At 40.0% G+C, this 21,436-nt stretch overlaps 1 long non-coding RNA gene across 1 annotated transcript in view; it reads left to right on the forward strand.

Annotated features, from left to right (window-relative positions):
- LOC147822162 (uncharacterized) overlaps positions 1-21,436 on the forward strand; it is an 86,190-nt gene that overhangs the window by 36,721 nt on the left and 28,033 nt on the right. The gene's annotated exons all lie outside the window — the stretch shown is intronic.

Here is a 21,436-nt window from a genome sequence, read left to right on the forward strand (position 1 = left end):
TTTTTTTTTTTGGTACCGGGGATTGAACTTGGGTCCTTGCACTTGCGCAGCAGGCGGCAACCCCACTGAGCTAAATCCCTGGGCCCAAAATGGTTCTTATATGCAAAATTGTATTGTGGTAAAGTAATTTTTACTTTACTAATACTGAGTAACAAGTCATGTTAAGCTGCTTTATGTACTTCACATGATGTCAAAAGTCTAAACCAAAGAAAGATCTCTAGCCACGCACAGTGGTGCATCCCTTTAACTCAGCTGCTTGGGAGGCTGAGGCAGGAAGATCATAACTTGGTAGCCAGTTGGGCACCTTAGTGAGACTCTCAAAATCAAAACCAGCCCGGTGGTCAGTCTGAATAGGAAAAGGAGGAAGTTGAGGGGGACAAGGAAGAGCAGCAGGAGGAGGGGAAGAAGCAGAAGATCATCTCTGTACCAGTACAAATATCCAGTGAGATCATACTTGGAGCTCAAAATACAGCTGAAGCAGTGTTTTTTTGGAGCTTGTATTCTGAAGGGAAGTTTATACCCTGCAAAATCTACTTAACTGTGCAGTGGAGAAGGTTCCCCATAATCTTCAACTCAGAGTGATTAATATGCAGTGGAGTGATAAGGTAAAACAAATATCACGAGTAGAATCTAATAGGATCTCATAAATGCCTTGTATGTGATGGGTACCCACAATTAAAATAGCATGCTTATGTACAGATATCAGTACTGGTAATACCTATCTTTGTGAAAAGACATTTTAAAAAATGAAATACATAATATCTCATTACAGATGACCATTAATAGATAAAAATTTTCAGTTGATTATGATGACAACTAACTTTGATCCCCAATTAAGGAAAATGTTATCGCACCCAAAAGAATTCCATTCTTGGGCCGGGGATTTAGCTCAGTGGTTTTGCCGCCTGCTGTGCAAACACAAGGACCAAGAATTCCATTCTTTTCATTGGAAAAACTGTGTATGTAACCAAAAATTTGTACTTATTGTAATTTGAATTTTTTCAATTAAAATTTTGTGAAATCTGTTTTTTTTCCTCTCTTGTTACATAAATACCTGCATAAATCCTTGAGTTTCCCCGAAATCTCAAAATATTTACTATCAAATTTTTTTGGCAAAGTTTACTGAAGTGATGTTCATGAAAATGATAGAGGAAATAACTTTAACATTTCTCTCATCCATCACCATGAATATATTTATTATGTACCACAAACATGTACTAATAAAAAAAGTACAATCTTCCAGAAAAGCATGAGGAAACTAGCAAAAATTGTCAACATTTTTAGAATTCTAGACGTTAACCCAAGGTTTATAGCAATCAGGCAAGCACTTATTTAAGAAAAATGGCTGAATCTTGATAAAAATAATGGGCTTTGTGGCATTTTAATGTCCTGTTTTCATTTTCCCCATTTCTGCTTCATTGTGGCTTTGAAAACCAACAGCTTGCGATCCAAGTGAAAACCAGAGGCCTGGGAGGTACCAGGAGAGGAGATGGGGTGGGAGGGTCTTCGAGCATCATTCCCAGAGGAGAGCCATTGTTCCACGAGGCTGGTGGTTCCCTAGAAGAACTCACTGGGACACCTTTGCTTGCCCTGACTGGGGAACTTGCCTAGTGTGAAAATCCTTTTCCCTGAGGGCCTTTCTTAAAACAGAGGCAGTTGTTACACTTCATGCCTGGATGAAGCAGTGGGTTATAGTTGGGGCAAATGGTAGCTAACCAAAAAGCTTAAAAGGAAAAATTATAGAAATACCATGAAAAGCTGCAGGGGCTTTGAGAAGCGGATGCCCCCAGTTACGCACATGCTCAGAGATTACGGGAGGGGCTCTGTGCTGTGATTTCTGACTCACGGCAAGGTTCCGTGCAGGAGGGAGTGAAAGGTAAGGCAGTTGCCGACGGCATGCCCAACAGACATACAAGGCCCCTCACAAAGGCGGAGACTGGTGGATTACAAGAATTTAAGGAAATCTCTTTATTATCACTAGCCAACTATCAAACTAACCTAGCAGAGATTTATTGGCCGCATGCATGACAAAAATGCAGACTTTACTGAATTCATTCAGAAAAATAACTAACAAGCAACACCACCGAAAAGCAGTAACAGTGAATGGCAACATCCATAGACTCCGGGAAAGGGAAAGAATCTGCTTTTCAGAATTGCCACATTATATTACTTTGAATGGCTAGCTTTCATAAAACATTATGAGATATGCAAGGAAACAAGAAACTATGATCCATACACAGCAACAAGAGGCAATGAATAGAAACTTCCCCGGAGATGCCTATAAAAATCCCTGTCAAAACAAAAAATCCCTATCAACGTCAACAGGCTTTTTTCCAGAAATTGACAGGCTGATACTAAAATTCATATGGAAATGCAAGGGATCGGCATGGTGAAAACAATCCTGGAAGAGAACAAAGTTGAACTCACACGTTCTAATTTCAAAAGTTATTACAGAGCTACATTAATAAACACTGGAACTCATTTGTGGATACCTCAGTGGAATATAACTGAGTCCTGAAGTAATTCCATGTATTTATGGTCAGTTGATTTTTGACAAGGGTGCTGAGACAATTAAAAAAGAATAGTCCCTTCCAAAAACTAGTTGTGATGATATCCATCCCTAAAGAAATTGGGGCCAGGTGTGATTGCCTATAATCTCAGGACTTGGAAGGCAGGAGGATCACAAGGCCATCCTGGACTACATGGTGAGTTCAAGGCTGGCCTTAAACATAATGAGACCTTGTCTCAAAAAAAGAAAAAAAGATTTGCTCTTTATCTCATAACATACAGAAGAATTAACTCAAAATTGATCAAAGACCTTAAAAGAAGTAAACAGGTAAAACTGTACAACTCTTAGAAACAAATGTAAATATAAGATGTTGTGACCTTAGAATAGGCAATAGTTTCTTGGAATACATAAAGTGCAAGCAACTAAAGAAAATCATTTAGTTGCATTTTGTAAAAATTTAAAACTTTAGGGGGCCAGGGATTTAGCTTAGTGGTTCCGGCACCTGCCTCGCAACTGCAAGGTCCTAAGTTCGATCCCTAGTACCAAAAAAAAAAAAAAAAAAAAAAAAAATTAAAACTTTAGTGTTTCAAAAGACAGTATCAGGAAAGTGAAAATACATGCAATCATGTATATATGCAAAAATATATGCAAATCATGTTTGATAAAGATCTACTATGTAGAATATATGAAGAACTCTTACAATCCAACAATGAAAAGACAAATGGCCAATTTAAAAATGGGCAGTGGTCTAGGAGGTGTGGCTCAGTGGTAGAGCATTTGCCTAGCATATGGGAAGCCCTGACTTGATTCCCAGCACTGAAAAACAAATGGGCAAAGAGGTAGGTAGATAGCTCTCAAAAGCCAATAAATGAGCAACAATGTATGAAAAGATGTCCGACATCATTAGTAATTAGGAAAATGCAAATGAAAACCAATGAGACACCACTTCATACCAACGCAGATGGCTGTAATAAAGAGTAACAAGTGTTTCAAGGATGTGGAGAAATTAGAATCATCCTACATTGCTAGTGGGAATGTAAATGGAGCTGTCACTTTGGAAAATAGTTTGCCAGTTACTCAGAAAGTTAAATACAAGTTAGCATATGACCTAGCAATTCCACTCCTAACTTTATGCACAAGGAAAATGAAAATACATGTCTGCACAAAAGCTTCTACATGAATGTTCATAACAGCAACACAGTCTGAAAAATGGATAAAAAGTGTGACGTATCCATGCAATAGAGTATTATTCAATTGAAGGAATAAAACTACTAACATAAATGACAGCATGGGCAACTTTAAGAATAGTATGCATAGTAAAAGAAATGAGTGACAGGAAATGACATCTTGTATGGTTTCATTTATGTGAAATGGAAATATCCAGAGTAGACAAATCCGCAAAGACAGAAAGTTGATTACTCACTGCCTGTGGCTGGGAGAAGGGGAGAAATGGTGGTAACTCTGCCAGTAGGGACAGATTTCCTTTGAGGGATGGTGACAGTGTCCTAGTAGGAGATAGTAGTGATGGTTGCACAGATTCGTGAATGCAAAAAAACAAAACAAAGCAAAACATTGAAGTGTGCACTTTAGGGGCATGAGTTATATAGTACATGAATGCTATCTCAGTTTCTAAAAAGTATTTACTGGCACCTGGTAGAGAGCAGCAGCTTCCTGGTCTGTTGGAGCTTGCAAGTTGGTTACAGGTGACCTCAGAGGATTTAAAGAGAAACACTGGAGCCTTTATGAAGCCCCACTGCTGGCTTCCCCGACTCCAGTATAAGTGAGTGTCCACTTTTTCTATTATTTCTTGATTGGAAGTTTCTATTTTTTGCATTTCCTTGAGGGTCTAATCCATGATTTCCATTCTCTGTTATCAGTTTTAATCAGCTATTATCCAAATATCATCATTTTAACAGAAAATTCTAGGAGAATTCCTGGAAGGATAACAGGATGTGGGTAGCTTCCTCTGAGAAGGAAGAGTTGACCAGGCAGGCTGCAAAGAGGATAGAACTAGAAAGCATTGGGTCTCACCAATAAGATTCTACAGACATTCTCAGTGAGACACCCCAAGAACAGTTTTTCTTGGTTCCAGGTTCAAATACCTAGGAAAACAGGCAACAAACGCAAAATAAATAAGTTGGAGTGCACTAAACTAAAAAACTTCTACATAGCAAAGGAAAAAATCAACAGACTGAAATTACTACCCACAGAATGGGAGGGAAAATCTGGAAATTATACATTGATAAAGGGTTAAATATCCAAACTTTGTAAGGAACCCCAACAACTCGATTGCAAAAAAAAAATTTTTTTAATGGACACTAGACCTTAACAGACATTTCTCAAAAGAAGTCATACAGATGGTCAACAGGTCCATAAAAAACACTCAACATCACTAATCGTCAGAGAAATGCCAGTCAGAGCACAGTGACAGACCGCCTCTCTAATTAGAATGGCTGTCATTAAAGATGGTACAGATAAGAAGTTCTGAATTGTGGAGAATGAGAATCCTCCTGCACTAGTGATGGGAATGTTAAGATAGCTCAGTCAGCATGGAAAATGGTGTGGAAGTTCTCCAAAAAGTTAAAAATAGGGCTGGAGGTGAACTTCAGCAGTAGAGCATTTGCCTCACACGCATGAGGTCCTGGGTTCAATCCTCACCACCACACAAACAATTTTTAAATAATAAAAATAAACCCGCTATATGATCCAGTAATCTCAAAGGAAATGAAATCATTATGTCAGAGAGACCTCTGCACTCCCGTGTTTTTTGTAGCACTATTCATAGTACCCAAGAAGTGGAATCAACCAAAGTGTCCCTGAAGCTGATGAATGGATAAAGAAAATGTACATACACACAGTGTAATACTATTTATCCATCCTGACACCTGCAACATCATAGATGGAACCAGAGGACATCATGGTAATCGAAATAGGCCAGGCACCTAACGACAAACACTGCATGAGCTCACTCATATGTAGAATCTGAAAAAGCTGATTTCATAGGCATTGAAAGGGGAACAGTGGTTACCAGTGGCTGGAAAGGGTAGTAGGGAGGGAGCAATGGGAGAAGCTTGCTCAGTGAGTACCAAGTTGCAGTGAGGTCGAAGAAATAAATTCTGCCGTGCTGTTGCACAGTTTCATGACTATAGATTACAATCGTGTACTTTAAATTTCAAAATATCTAGTTAAGAAGATTTGTAATGTTCTTATCACAAAGGCATGATAGATGCTTGGGAGGACAGACACGCTTGGCCTGATTTGAACATTACCCAACGTATACATGTATTGAAACATTATGTGTGCCCCTTGTGGGTGTGTAATTCATATATGTCAATTAAAAATAAAAGCAAAAAGTGAAAGATATACTACAGGATGCAGTTATATTGTATAGTATAAATATATAAACAATGATGATTTATTGAATTCTAAATTGTGATATAACTAGAAGAATAAGAGGTGATTTGGACAGAGAAATAGGAAAAATTCCCAGGAAGAAAATAAGCTTGTAAGGGGCTTTTGAAATTAATTACTTAAAATTACCTGAATAAAATTTGTATACATGTTTATGATATAAAATATAATATTTTGATATATGTATACATTATGGAATGCTAGATCAAGCTAACATATTACTTCGTGTACTTATTAATTTGTGGTAGGTAGGTACTTTTGGGGGGTGTTGAGACAGTCTTACTATGTAGTTCAATCTGAATTTAAACTATGTGACACAGGTTGGTCTCAAACTTGTGGCAATCCTTTTGCCTCAACCTCCTGAGTGCTGGGATTACAGCCATGCGCCACCATGCCTGGCAGTAACACTTAAAATTACCTTTTTTTTGAGACAGGGCTTCATTATGTAGTCCAGCTGGCCTTTAATTCACTATGTACCCCAGGGTGGCCTCTAATTTGAAACGATCCTCCTGTCTCAGCCTCCAAAGTGCTGGGATTACAGGTGTGCACCACCATGCCTCATTTAAATCATTCTTTTTGCAACTTTCAAGTATTTCATATATTGTTACTAAATATAGTCACTGTTGCACAGTAAATCCCCAAAACTTATTCCTCCTGCCTGATACACTTTAGCCTCTACCCCATCCTTGGTAACTACCATTCTACTTTATTTTTATTAGATCAGCTTTTTTAGATTCCACATATGAGTGAGATCATGCAATGTTTGTCTTTCAGAGCCTATCTCAATTCACTTAATGTCCTCCAGCTCCATTCGTGGTATTGCCAATGTCAGGATTTCACCCTTTTTATGATAATAGCACTCCATTGTGTATATATGTCACGTTTACCTTATACATTCATCAGATGGACACGTTCGTTGATTTCATTTCTTGGCATTATGAATGATGTCACAATAAACATGGGAATACAAATGTCTCTGACGTACTGATTTCATTTCCTTTGTATATACCCAGTAGTGAATTTGCTGGATCATATAGTGTGTTTCTCAGGCCAATTTTAAAAGAAGTTGTCCACACTTTTTTGTAGTTGATCATACCCATCCAAGGAAGGTCCCACTGTTTTCCAGAAAACAATCAGTGATTAGCACCAAAATGAATCTTTTTCCCTCTAATGTTTATATCTCTCCAGGGGGGAAAGAAAGACCTAAATCTGCAGTCTTCCTGTGCCTGTAACCTGGTCACACCCTTCACTAGTCTGCTTCAGCACCAGGGGAGATGAACCTCAGTCATTTCCCCAGGTTTTTGATTTGTATTTCCCCAGTGGCTAAAGATGTGGAACATTTTTTCATGTACTCACTGGCCATTTATACTTCTTTTGAGAAGTGTCTGTTCCATTCATTTGCCCATTTTTTGATTGGGTCATTTGTTTGGGGGGGGGGGTAATTTTTTTGAATTTTTTATGTTCTAGGTATTAGTCCTCTCATTGGGAGAGTAGCTAGCAAAACTGTCCTCCCGTACTGTAGGTTGTCTGCACTCTCTTGATTGATTCCTTTGCTGTGCAATGTCTTCAACTTGATGTCACACCATTCATGGGTTCTTCACATTATTTTCTGTGCTATTAGAATTCTATTTAGGATTACTTGCTTATGCCTGTAGCTTCAGGTATTTCCCCTGTTATCTTCCAACAGTTTCAAAGTTTCTGCTTTTATGTCTAAGTCTTTGCTCCATTTTTAGTTTGTTTTAGCATAGGTTGAGAAACAAAGGTCTAGTTTCAACCTTCTGCAAGTGGGTAGCCAGTTTTTCCAGCACTATTTGGTATTTTTTTGGTTTTTGTTCTTGTTTTTCATGGTACTGGGGATCGAACTCAGGACCTTGTGCTTGCAAGGCAGGTGCGGTGCCACTGAGCTACAACCCTGGCTCCTTCCAGCACTATTTGTTGAACAGACTATCTTTTCACCAATGTATGTTTTTGGCCCCTTTGTCAAAAATGAGATGGCTGTAGATATGTGGTGGTTCTATTCCATTGGTCTACGTGTCTGTTTTTGTGCCAGTACCATGTTGTTTTTGTTACTATAGGTTTGTAGTGTAAGTTAAAATCTGGTATTAGGGTACCTTCAACTTTCCTTTTTTTTTAACAACTCATGGTCACTTTAGCTATTCTGGGTCTTTTCTGATTCATCATCAATTTTAGGATTTTTTTTCTAGTTCTGTGGAGAATGTTGTTAGTATTTTAATAGAGATTGCATTAAATCTATAGATTGCTTTCAATAATATGAGCATTTTAACAGTGTTAATTCTGCCAATCCAAGAACAAGGGATGTCTTTCCATTTTCGAATGTCCTCTTCAGTTTCTTTCTTCAGAGTTCCATAATTTTCTTTATAGAGGCCTTTACCTTCTTAGGTTGATTTCTAGGTATTTAATTTTGGGGGGAAGCTATTGGGAATGAAATTGTTTTCTTTCTCAGTGGATTTATTACTGGTATAAAGGAATGCTATCAACATACAGTTTCAAGCCTTCATACACTATTTTTTGGTACCAGGGATCGAATTTGGGTCCTTGCGCTTACGCAGCAGGCGGTGAAACCACTGAGCTAAATCCCCAGCCCAACCATCATACACTTTTAGTTGATTATTGTATGGGACATATGGCAAGGGTCTGATTTCATTCTTCTTCATATAGTTGCCCAGTTTTCTAAACACTATCAAGAGCCAGTCCTTTCTTCATCATGTTTTTTGTCATCTTTGCCAAAAATCACTTATCAAAATCACATAGGTTTGTTTATAGGCTCTCTGTTTATTCCATCAATTTGTGTATCAGTTTTTATGCCAGTATTATGCTGTTTTGATTACTACAGCTTTGCAGTAGATTTCAAAGTCAGGTAATAAGATGCCTCCAGGTTTGGTTTTTGCTTAAAATTGCTTTGGCTATTTTCAGTCCTTTGTGGTTCCATATATATTTTAGGACTGTTTTATTTATTTCTGTGAAAAAGTCATTGGAATTTTGATAGAGAGTATATTGAACCTGTAGATCACTTTGCCTAGTGTGGACATTGTAAGCATATTAATTCTTCCATATCACAAACATATGATATTCTTCCATCTATTTGTATTCTTCAATTTCTTTCATTAATGTTTTATAGTTTTCAGTGCAGACTTTTCAACTCTTTGATTATATTTATTTCTAAATATTTATTTTGTAGTTCTTGAAAATGGGGTTTTCTTTTTCCAGTAACTCACGGTTAGTATATAGGAACACTAATGATTAAACCAGAAGTGGTGACACACGCCTGTAATTCTAGCACCTGAGAGGCTGAGGCCGGAGGATTACTGTGAGTTTGAGGGTAGCCTGGGCTATATAGTGAGTTAAAGGCCACCCTTGACTATAAGCAAAAAAGAACAAAACAAAATAATTTGATAGTATATAAATATTTATAGTAGGCTCTTTCAAGCCTTTGTATTTTTGTGGTATCACATAGAATGGATTCTCTTGATTTCTGCTTTACTTACTTGAGTCTTCTGTCTCTTAGTCTTGTAAAAGGTTTGTTGATTTTGGTTTTACAAAAATGCAGCTCTTAGTATTATGGACGTTTAAAATTGTTTTTCCTGTCTATTTTGTTCATTTTTGTCCTGATCTTTATTGTTGCCTTCTTCCTATTAAGGTGGGCTTAGTTTGCTCCCCTTTCCCAGGTCCTCAAGATACACTGTTTGCCACTTTATCTGCAATCCTTCCGAAGCCATTTACCACACAGATCTCGCTGTCAGAGCTGCCTGCATCCCCTAACTTTTGGGCTGTTGTCCTTCCATTTTCATCTGTCTCAAGATATTTTTATTTTTTCCCAGATATTTAAAAAAATGCCTTCTTTGACCCACCAGTTGTTCAGGAGCATGTTTCATTTCCAAATATTTGTAAGTTTGCTGAAATTCCTCCTTTTATTGATTTCTGCTTTTATTTAATTATGACTGGGAAACATAACCGATGTGACTCAGTCTGCTCGCATTTGTTAGGATTGTTTGTATCCTAACATGTGATCTCTCCTGGAGAAAGTTCTGGGTGTACTTGAAAAGAATGTGTTTTCTGCTGCCGCTGGATGGAATGTTCTATGTATGTCTGTTAGGTGAGGCTCTTTAAATATCGATGTAAGTTTGTAGTAGAGTTCAGTGCATCAAGAATAATGTTGCCGTGGTACTAACTAGGCTGGAGTTAACTGTCATAGTAAGAATGCTAACAGAAGTGCAGTGGGCCACACTGGAAAGGTGCTAGGGGGATCAGTGGATTATTCCGAAAGCAAGTACATACAGAGGGAGAATTAAGCATTTCTTTTGCTTTTCCTATGTTGCTTGCACCTTTGAGTTACAAAATGTACATGAGAGGAAGCATCTTTTTTTTTTTTTGCACTTTATTAAATTCTTTTATTGGTACATTGTAGGTATACAACACAATTACATAGGAAGCATCTTTTTAAAGAAACATTCATTCCAGCCAAAACATGGAAAGGGAATGTTAAAATTGGATTTGACCATTTTTCAGTCCCTAATGAGGTAATGAATGTAGACATCCAACCTCGTTGGTTGTTTACAATAGAGAGAGAGAGACAGACAGACAGACAGACAGACAATGGTGATTTTTCAGATGCAAGCACAGAGCATCATCCTTGAAGTTATCTGGTCAAAAAAATCTAATTTAAATCCAATGAAGCCTTCAGGTCCAACAACTGGTTTTCAAGGAACGGAGAGGACAAACACAGACTACCACTAAGGAAGTCAGGACTGTCAGAAACAAATTGCCCCATAGAAGCTGAAAAGGAAGTGGAGGGAGGCCTGCCAACTCTGAGAATTGGAAGCCGTGTTAAGGAATTTACTTTCTAACTTGTCTTTGCAGTGTGCAATGTTTACGCCCCTCGCCTGGAGCCTGTGCCTGTGTATAACACAACTCCACTCCTGTTTTCATCCCCTTTCCCTCCCCTCCTCCCTCCAGCTCTTGATCCGCTTCCCTTTTGAAGAAGATCTATCTCTCTACTTCCTCTTATCTTTTATTTTTTAGTGCTAGAAAAGTATTTAAGAGACAATAAAAAATGGAAAAAATTGGCCAGTGACTGGTTAGTTGATGATATTAAATGGCATGTTGTTGACACAGTGCATGGTGATATTTAAAAGAGTCCTTATCAAACAGTCTTCTGGGGGAGAGAGTCCAACACACTGGCTTCTTACTGGTAGTGATGTTGTGGTTGGGGGCCATTGGGGTCGCTACAGACAGAGGGAGAAACCTTCCGAGAACAAGTGGGAACCCCTCTGATGCCTGTGACACTCCCACAGACTGATACTTCCCCACCGATTTACCTTCAGGGCCGGCTTCCGTGGGCGACAGCCTACCTCACAGAGCCAGCAGCCATGGTTTGACACCAGCCTCTCGGCTGCGTAGCAATGTTGCCGTCCGTCCTCTCTCCCTCAGCCACCTCCGCACTGAGGAGTCTGCTGCTCTAATGCTCTGCTCCTGTTGTCAGCTTCTGTGGTCATCCGTCCAGGGTTGTCTCGGTTTCTTCAGGTTCCTGTAACAACACACTGCAGGCAGGGTGGACTGCAGAGTCCAGAGATACATTTCTCACTGTAATGGGGCCCAGAGCCCCAGTGTCTGTTGGGGCCCACTCCCTCCCAGACGGCATCTCACATGGTGGCAGGGAGGAGGCAGCTCTTTGGGGTCTGTCTCACAAGAGAGCTAATCCTGGTCACCAGGGCTCCACCCTCGGGACTCAATCCTGACACCGTCACCGTGGGGTTCGAATGTCCACAGCTGATGTGTAGACAGGGCAGGACACAGATGCTTGAACCATAGTGGGGTTCTTTGAATTGCAAACTTCAGAAACCTTATTCAAAGTAGATCAGTCAAAAGAGAGGGCAACCTGTCGCATAGCTGGAGATCTGGGAGCTCACCTTGCACACAGCTGGAGCCCGAGACTAGAGTCACCAGGATCCCACATATCTGCCTCCTCTCTCCTCCCTCTCATCTCTCCTTTCCTCCCTCCCTCCTTCTTTCCTGTCCTTTGCCGAAAGGCTTCCCCTAGGAACTCTACTACTTTGTTGGTGGGAATCTAAACTTGTACAACCAGTACGGAAATAAGTGTGGAGATTCCTCAGAAAAGCTAAAAATGGAAATTTCATTTGACCCAGCTATTCCCCTCCTAGGTGTCTTTTCAAAAGAGTTAAAATCATATTACAGGGCTGGGCCGGGGTTTTAGCTCAGTGGTTCCAGCGCCTGCCTCGCAAGCGCAAGGTCCCGAGTTCGATCCCCGGTACCAAAAAAAAAAAAATCATATTACAGGGATACATGCTTACTGTGTTTATAGCAGCACAATTTATAATAGCTAGATCTTGGAAACGGCATATATGAATAGCTAAGGAAAATATGGCATTTATAGACAGTGGAGTACTACTCTGCCATAAAGAAGGATAATCTTGAAGCATTGTAGATAAATGGCTACAACTTAAGAACATAACGTTAGGAAAAATAAGTCAGACACAAACTAAAATATTGCATGGTTTCTCTTATATGAGAATCACAAGTAAAGAACAAAATACAAGAAAGATTAATGGGAAATAGAAGTTAAAATACTTCCCCAAATTACAAATTCCATTGTTTTAAAAATATGTCAATATATACACACATTGGTTTCATTTATATTACTAGTTTATCATAGTTCATTGAAAAAGATTTGTGTTATTAACTACTTGGTGGGCTTTTTTTTGGTAGGAATCTTTTTGGCTTATCCCTTGTACTCCGAGTAACTACCTTGAAGATAATGATAGTGTAATAACTATTATTATTCTCTTATTATTTGATTATAAATTTTGTTTTATTTTTTCATAAAATTAAAATAAAAAGGCTTTTCCCTGGTACCAGAGAAGATAGCTGCCATTGCCCTAGAATTCCGTTTTTGCTGTGTGTGTCCCAAAGGGCAGTCCTTTGGCTGCATAGTATTCTGTGGAGTGGAATGACCACACTTTTTTGTTTTTTTGGTACTGGGAATCGAACTCAGGACCTTGTGCTTAGAAGGCAGGCGGTGGAACCACTGAGCTAAATCCCTGGCCCTCGACCACATTTTATTTAACCAGCACTCTGCTCATGGGTATTTGTGAGGCTGAAGCATCACCGTGAGTTTGAAGCCAGCCTGGACTATATAGCAACATCCTGTTTCAAAAAAGCCAAACAAAAGGGTATTTGCCATTTTTGAATCATTTCAATATTCTGTATGACTCTGTGATGAAAATCCTTGCCAGCCTGGCCTATGGCACAATGCTCTTTTTCAGGTAAAGGCCTAGAAGTGAAAGTGCAAGCCGGCATTTATACCTCACTGTCCCCACCCCGGGTTGTTTTCCCTCCTTCTCTGGCTCGAGAATAGTTAACCATGCCAGTCATTCTCTGAATAATACCTTCAGTCTAGTGCCCCATTATTCTCTGACCACGTTGTTGCTGGAACCTGTCCCAGATGCCCCTGACTGTGCATCACACTTAGCCTGGGAAGAAAAGCCCTGAGCAAGGTACCCTGACTCCCAGCAGTTCTGGGTTACCAACCCCAACCGAACCAGCTGCCCTCAACCCTTTCCTCTCTTCTCAGGTGCACGCATCCTCTTCTTTCTGTGAAGATGTTTTGACTTTCTAATTTCCCCTCCAACCCTGACTTCACTTCCCACTCCACCATCTTCTGCTGTTGGAGGAAAACGGGGACCATGACACGCACACTGTGATGTTCCTACCACTAAAGGCACCTCCTGGTCAGTGTCCCAAGCTCCTTTCCTCCATGTGACCCTGAAGGAGAGATTCCTCCTTTCTACTCTTCAGAACGCTACTGATGATGCTTCTTTCCTCTGCATATTCAGTGTCTCCCTCCTTCTTCCTCACTATTTCCACATACCCACATTGCTTCCAAAACAAATTAAGAAAAATTTATGACCTAACCTCCTCTGGTTGCCACTCCGTATTTCTTCTGTTCTTCACAGACAAACTCCTCAGGAGAGCTGTCCACTCTTCTGCTTACTATGGCTGCGTGAGACATCACCCCCACATCCAGTGACATTTATTAATCTAATGGTCTCCGGGGGTCTGTGGGGACAGCTTCTCTTTGCTCCGGAGTCTGAGCCTCTGCCGATTATCTCAGAAGCTGGGCTGGCCCCACTTGCAGCCCATTCACTCCCATGGGTGGTGCTGGTGGCCATAGTCGGCCAGCGGCCTCAGTCCCTCTCCATGTGGGTCTCCTTAGAGGACTATTTTGGGGTTTTCTTTACAGCATGGGAGCTGAAGCACAAAGGATGAGAAGAATCAGAGACAGCCAAATCATAGAGGCAGAAAATACAGTGGTAGTCACTGGAGGCTGGAGTGCTGTGGTTTAACAGGGACAGAGTTTCAGTTTTGTAAGGTAAAGAGTTCTGGAGATGGGTTCAACAACAACGTGAATGTGCTTAGCATGGCTGAACTACGTACTGTGAAATGGTTATGATGGTAAACTTTATGTCATATGTGTTTGACCATGTGACGGGGAGGAAGGGGAAGCTGAACATCAGGGCAGCTGCAAGTTTTCATGACCCAGTGTCTAAGTCATACAGCATCAAATCTCTCATCCTTGGTTGGTCAGAGAAGCCAAGGGTGTCCAGGGCAGGGGCAGGGAGTGGACGCCAGCTCTTTCAGCAGAGGTGCCCGGTTCTGGATGGGCACGAGGGGCTGCAGCCTCTGTGACAACTGTCTTCCTCCTTCACTTCCACAGCCTGTTTCCTTAGCTCCCACCTACTCCATTTCTCTCCAGTCTGGCTTTGGCTTTTTAACTCTCTTGTTAAAGTCACAAATGATTGCTGGGTCAGTAAAGTGAATAGATTTGTTTTATTCCTTTTCAATGTGTTTTTATATAGAAATGCACCAGTGTATCCAAGAGTAGAGGAAACTGTAGAATGAAACTCTGTCACTTGACTTCAACAATTATCAATGTTTGCAAGTCTTATTTCGTTTGTCTCTGCTCCCACTGCATATTTTTTTGTACAACCTCTCATCTTTCTTGGCCCTAAGCTGCACAGGCTGCTCTGGTACGCCCATCTTAATGTCCTCTGTGAAGCCTCTAACTATGAAAGAACCTCAGTGCTTGGCCTTGGCTTCCTTGTCTTACTTGTGCCCTTAATGTCAATGACATCTACTCACAGGTGTCTCCAAAGACCGAGAATGCCCACGCCTCCCAGTGAGGGAGGTTCCTATCATCCCCTCCCCTGTGAGCCAGCCTGGTGGCCCTAATCCTGAGCTAGGCTCTCAAGCTTTGAACTATTCCCCTTCTAACACCCATGGTCCAAAGTTAGGGTACAAATCAAGGCTCCCCTTTCTTCCCTGGCCAGCTCCCAGCTGGGAAGGGCCTTTGTGTGGAGACACTGCAACCCACACACCCAAGCTCTGCCCTCGTTCACCCAGGACAGCATTCTGTCTGCCCTTGGAAGGCTGGCTTATGCAGAAGCGTCCACAGGCCAGTGGACAGACTGGGGCTGCATGGGCAGATGCTCCAGGGCCCAGAGCAGCGGAAGAGCAATGTAGCAGAAGCAGAGGTCTAGATGGCCTTGTCCCCTTAGCAGCAGAGTCCATGCCCTACAGCAGGCAGTGATCAGAGGACACCAACTCGGGACCCTGGAAGTGCAGGGTCCAGGTCTGAGGGTGGCACTGCGCCCTGCCATGACCTCTCGTCCACCCCATGACCCTTCCAGTTCCCAACCCTCAGTGCTTCTGCCTCTCTCCAACCCTTCTGCCCGCCTGCCCCTCTTGGCTCTTCACTCATAGAAAGGGGGAAGCAGAGACTGGAAAGACTGCCGCCACCCAGTGCTGTACACTTCAGCCGGCTGCTCATGCCTCTTCCCATGACTGTGGCTGGGAGAACAGGGTCACTTGGGTTTTTAAAAATCGCATACACATGCATACACGTACACCTTCAATCCCTGGGCCATTGAAGGATGGGAATTTTCCAGAGCTGCCAGAGGCTGCAGTTCAGGGCCCTGCAGAGCCAGAGCTGGGCTGCAATCCCACCTCTCCTGGGGATGTCACCCTCCCTGGCCTACAGCCTTTGTAAGAGGGGGGTTTAAAATACAATGTAATGAGGTATAAAATAAACTGTGATTTAATACATGATACGTTGTTTCGGCTTGTGTCTAGATGGTCTAGATGTCCCCCAAAGCCTCATGATGCTGGGACGGAGGATGAGAGTGTGATGCTCGGATTAGGGTGTGAGTGCTACTCGCCCCAAAGGTGGGAAGTCTGAATAAGACGAAGGGGATTTAGTTCAGTGGCGCCATATCTGCCTCACAAGTGCATGGTCCTAAGTTGGATCCCTGGTACCAAAAAAAAAAAAAAAAGATGAAGGGTCAGAAAGAGAGTTGTCACTTGTTGCTTGCTGCTTGCTGCCCTCTGCCTGCCCTGCTTTGCCATGGACTGTTTCTCCTCTGGGATGCCCCTCTGCCATGCCACCCTGCCTTGGAACCAGTCACCAATGCACTGAAACATCTACAAACTGAGAGTTAAATAAACCTTTCCTTCTTTAACTTTGGGTATCAGGTATTTTGTCTCAGCAATGAGAAAGGTAACCAAAACATATGTAGACATAGCAATTTATACATGTTCAATTATAAAAGGACATGGAATATAGTGTATAAATATATAATAATATAAAATATGACAATGAAATAAAAAATTTAATATACTATTTATATTTAAAATATAAAACATCCTCTTCCCTCTGCCTTCTCAGTGGTGGGATTACAGGCGTGTGCCATGCCCAGCTGTAAATATGAAATATATTTTGAAAAATTTAGCTAAGTATGATGACACACACCTATAATCCCAGCCCTCCCGGATGCTGAGGCAGGAGGATTGTAAGTCCAAGCCCAGCCTAGGCAACTCAGCAATTTAGACCCTGTTTCAAAATAAAAAATTTAATAAAGGACTGGTGATGTAGTTTAATTCAAATTCTCTGGGTTCAATCCCTACTACTTCAAAATAAAAAATAAGATAACATGGATATTTATTTCAAATAATGTAAAAATAAAATATAAATCCAAAAACATAAAATAGTTAATTTTTTAAGAGCTAAAAGCTTTCTGAGATCAGGAATAAGACAAGTATGGCCATTTTCACTACTTCTCTTCCACATAGTAGTAAAGGCCCCAACCAGAGCAAGTGGGCAAGAGGAATGTACATATAAAAGGCATTCAAATTGGAAAGGAGGAAATAAATTATCCTTGCTTGCAGACAATATGATCATATAAATAGAAAACCCTAAAGACTCCATCAAAAACTGTTAGAACTACACAAATTCAGTAAAGTTGACAGATACAAAAATCATACAAAATGCAGTAGCATTTCTGTATGCTAATAGAAGCCATCTGAAAGAGAAATCAAGAAAAAAATCTCATGTACAATGGCTACAAAAAAAACCCTAGACAAATTTTAACTAAGAACCGAAATCTCTATAGTGAAAACTGTAAAACATTGATGAAAGAAGTTAAATAGGACATGATAAATAGAAACATAGCTTGTGTTCATAGATTGGAAACATTAATATTAAAATGTCCACACTACCTAAAGCAATCTATAGATTCAATATCAAGGACATTCTTCACAGAACTGGAAACAGCAACCCTAAAATTCATAGGAACCACAGAAAACCCTAAATAACCAAAGCAATCCTAAGCAAATAGAACAAAGTTGAAGACACCACTTCACCTGACTTAAAAATATACCTCAAAGCTACGAGTAACCAAAACAGCATGATACTGCCATAAAAGTAGATGCATGGACCAACAGAACTAAATACAGACCTCTGAACTATGAGATATTGTAGAAAGATGTGGTGACTATTCAAATTTTTAAAAATGTATTACAATAAAAGACAGATTGCAGGGGATTTAGCTCAGTGGTTTTGCCACCTGCTGCACAAGCGCAAGGATGCGAGTTCGATCCCCGCTACCAAAATAAAATACATTTTCTTTGGGGCCGGGGATTTAGCTCAGTGGTTTCACCGCCTGCTGCGCAAGTGCAAGGACCCGAGTTTGATCCCCGGTACCAAAAAAAAAAAAAAGACAGATTGCCATTAATCTCCCTTAAAATATCCCTCCTTATTTCAAACACACTCATCCCATCATTCTTGCCACTTCCTGCAGCACTTGAACTGTTGTGGCTGCCTCGATGTCCTGAATTGATTAAAAACATTTACCTCTCACGATTATTTTGACTTTGGGGAAAGAGCCAGAAGTCACATGATACCAGATGTAGTGAATAAAGTGGATGAGGACACATCATAGTTTGTTAGCAAGCCTCCTTTTCCATTAGATGGCACTTGACACGGCAGCAGTCACAAGTACCACTGATCACACCTCATAAGGACCCTCACAAAAGAGGACTTCTGGAACTGCTTCAGAAAGTGGCAGGAATGATGGGGTCATATTTTGCAGAGGGTTAATGGCAGTGTATCTTTGACTGTAATAAACTTTTCAAAGTGTAAATATTCACTGCGTGTTTTGATCACTGAATATTTTGATTGACGTATGTAAATTCACACATCTATAGCTGGAAGGTTTTTGTTGTTTTTGTATTTTTATTAGTGCATGTACGCTGTATGGGATGATCCCCTTCATTGTAGGGCATGGTACGTACACATAACACATCTTAATTCTTCTTATGTTCCCTTCTCCTTTACTGCTTCCCCGCTTCTTCCATCTCTGGGTCCCCTTCCCTTTGCAAAAGGTCCAGCTCCCTTGGGGCCGGGGATTTAGCTCCATGGTTTCGCCGCCTGCTGCGCAAGCGCAAGGACCCGAGTTTAATCCCTGGTACCGGAAAAAAAAAAAAAAAGAAAGAAAGAAAGGAAAAAAAAAAGATCCAGGTCCCTTGGGGCCGGGGATTTAGCTCTGTGGTTTCGCCGCCTGCTGCGCAAGCGCAAGGACCCGAGTTCAATCCCTGGTACCAAAAAAAAAAAAAAAGAAAAAAGAAAAAAAAAAAAAAAAGATCCAGCTCCCTGTTTTCTATTACCTGTCTTTTATTTTTTTCTTTAATTTATTTATACTTCAGGTTTCTCATATAAGAGAAACCATGCAGTATTTCAGCTTGTGTGTTTGATTTATTTCACTTAATATTATGGTTTCAAGGTACATCCATTTTCCTACAAATGACTCAAATTTATCTTTCTTTACAGCACAGCAGTGCTCCACTGTGTATAAATACCACATTTTCTTTATCCATTCATTTGTTGATGGACATATAGGCTGTTTCCAAGATTTAGCTATTATGAGTTGTGCTGCTGTAAACACAGGTATGAATATATCTCTGTAATACGGTGTCTTTAACTCATTTAGGAAGATTCCTAGAAGGAGAATAGCTAAGTTCAATGAAATCTGCATTTTTAGTTTTTTGAGAAATCTCCATACTGATCTCCATAGTGATTGCACTAGTGTATACTGGCACCAACAGTGTAGAAGTGCTCCTCCTTCCTTTCCCCAGCCTCATCAGCATTTGTTACTATTTGATTTTTTGATGATGATCATTCTTCCTGGAATAAGGATATTGTTAATTTGCATTTCTCAAATGGCCAGAAATGTTGAACACTTTTCATGTATTTATTGGGCATTGTTACTTCTTATGAGAAGTGTCTATTCATTTCAGTTGTCCATATTTTGATTGGATCTTTTATTTGGGGGCATCTAATTTTTTTTGAGTGCTTTATATATTCTAGACATTCATCCTCTGTTTAGGGTGTAACTGGCAAAAATTTTTTCCCATTGTGTACATTGTCTCTTGACTCTGTTCAGCCAACTTTTCTGATGAGCACACAATGGAGAAAGGACAGACAGTTCAATAAGCAATGCTTGCAAAATCAGATATCCACATGCAAAAAGAGACTAGGTCGACTACCTCACCATATTTAAAAATCAACTCAAAATGGACAAAATATTTATTTTACACCCCAAACTATGAAACTACCATAAGAAAACACAAGGAAATGCTGCATGACATTGGACTGGGCAAGGATATTTTTTAGACAAGAATTCAAAAGCATAGGTGACACAAGCAAAAATAGACAAATGGGACTACATTAAGCTAAAAATATTTTAACAGTAAGTAGACAACAGAGTGAAGTGACAACCTATAGAATGAGTAAAAATATTTGCAAACTATAAGGTATTAATATCTAGAATACATAAGGAACTTCAACATCTCAATGGCAAGAAACCAATAATTCAGTTTTAAAATGGACACATTTCTTAAAAGAAGACATACAAATAACTAATAGGTACTTTAAAAAATCCTCAAACCACTGGTTATCAGGGAAATGCAAATCAAAACCACAATGAGATACCACCTCCTTCCGGCTAGAATGGTTTTTGAAAAAGACAAAAAATTATGCTATTCACAATAGCCAAGGTTTTAATCAATTTAAATTGTCCAACAGTGAATGGGTGTAAAAAAATGTGTGTTGTGTGTAAAATGAAACATTATTCCACCATGAAAAGGAAAAAGTCCTGTCATTTATCACAACATGGACAGAACCAGAGACCCCTGTGCTAAGTGAAACAGGCACTGAAAGCCAAATACTGCTTGATCTCACCTGAATGCAGAATCTTCCCAGAGAAGTTGGTATCACAGAGAGAAGAGTGGTGACAGGGCCTGGGGAGGGAGGGGAGCTGAGGAGAGAGTGATCGTAGCACTGAATTATGTACTAGATGCGAGGAGTAAGCTCTGATGTTTCTGTTGCACATTGTTAACAAAGATGTATATTTTCAACTAACTGGAAGAGATAACTTTTGGATTTGCTCACCACACAGACGCAATAAATGTGTGGAGTGCTGGAGGTGCTAATTAGCCCAATTTGGTCATTACCCAATATGGACATGCATGGAAACATTACATGGTACCCTGTGAATATGTACCGTTATTTTGTCTCACTTAAAAATAAATAAGTAGAATAACATAATATAAATCATATATCATTTAATATTCCCATATATGTGATTATAGCACATTAAATATGTACTATGTATGGTAATATAACATCTATAATAATGTGTCATCTATAATACATATGTAATATAATATACAAACTGGATAGAATGTAATATATTATAGAATATATATGTAGTAATATTAATGATCTGTAGGATAACATATGTAGTATTTACAGCCTTTTACAATTGTGATGAGAATTAAGGCATTTTGATAGTGGGTTACATATATAACCCCTCAGTAAAAAGTGTTATTGGTAGTGTTGGCTAGAGAATGAATATCAGCATACCTAAACAGGGCATGGCACATGGTAAGTACTCCATCAATGCTAACTTTCACTATATTTATACAGTATGTGAGTACTAAAATACTTAGAAAGTACTCAGTATAAATGTTGTCATTGTAGTATACAGAGTGAATTGGGGAGGGGGGTTCCCTAAACTATACAGTCATGTTATCTGTGCATATTGATATTAGTTCTGTTTTCTCATTTTTTAATTGCAATTTTTTGTC

The sequence above is a fragment of the Heterocephalus glaber genome, unplaced genomic scaffold, assembly GCF_053883595.1.
Source record: "Heterocephalus glaber isolate CG9 unplaced genomic scaffold, H.glaber_assembly_v1.0 deba00001673, whole genome shotgun sequence".
Classification (NCBI taxonomy): Eukaryota; Metazoa; Chordata; class Mammalia; order Rodentia; family Bathyergidae; genus Heterocephalus; species Heterocephalus glaber.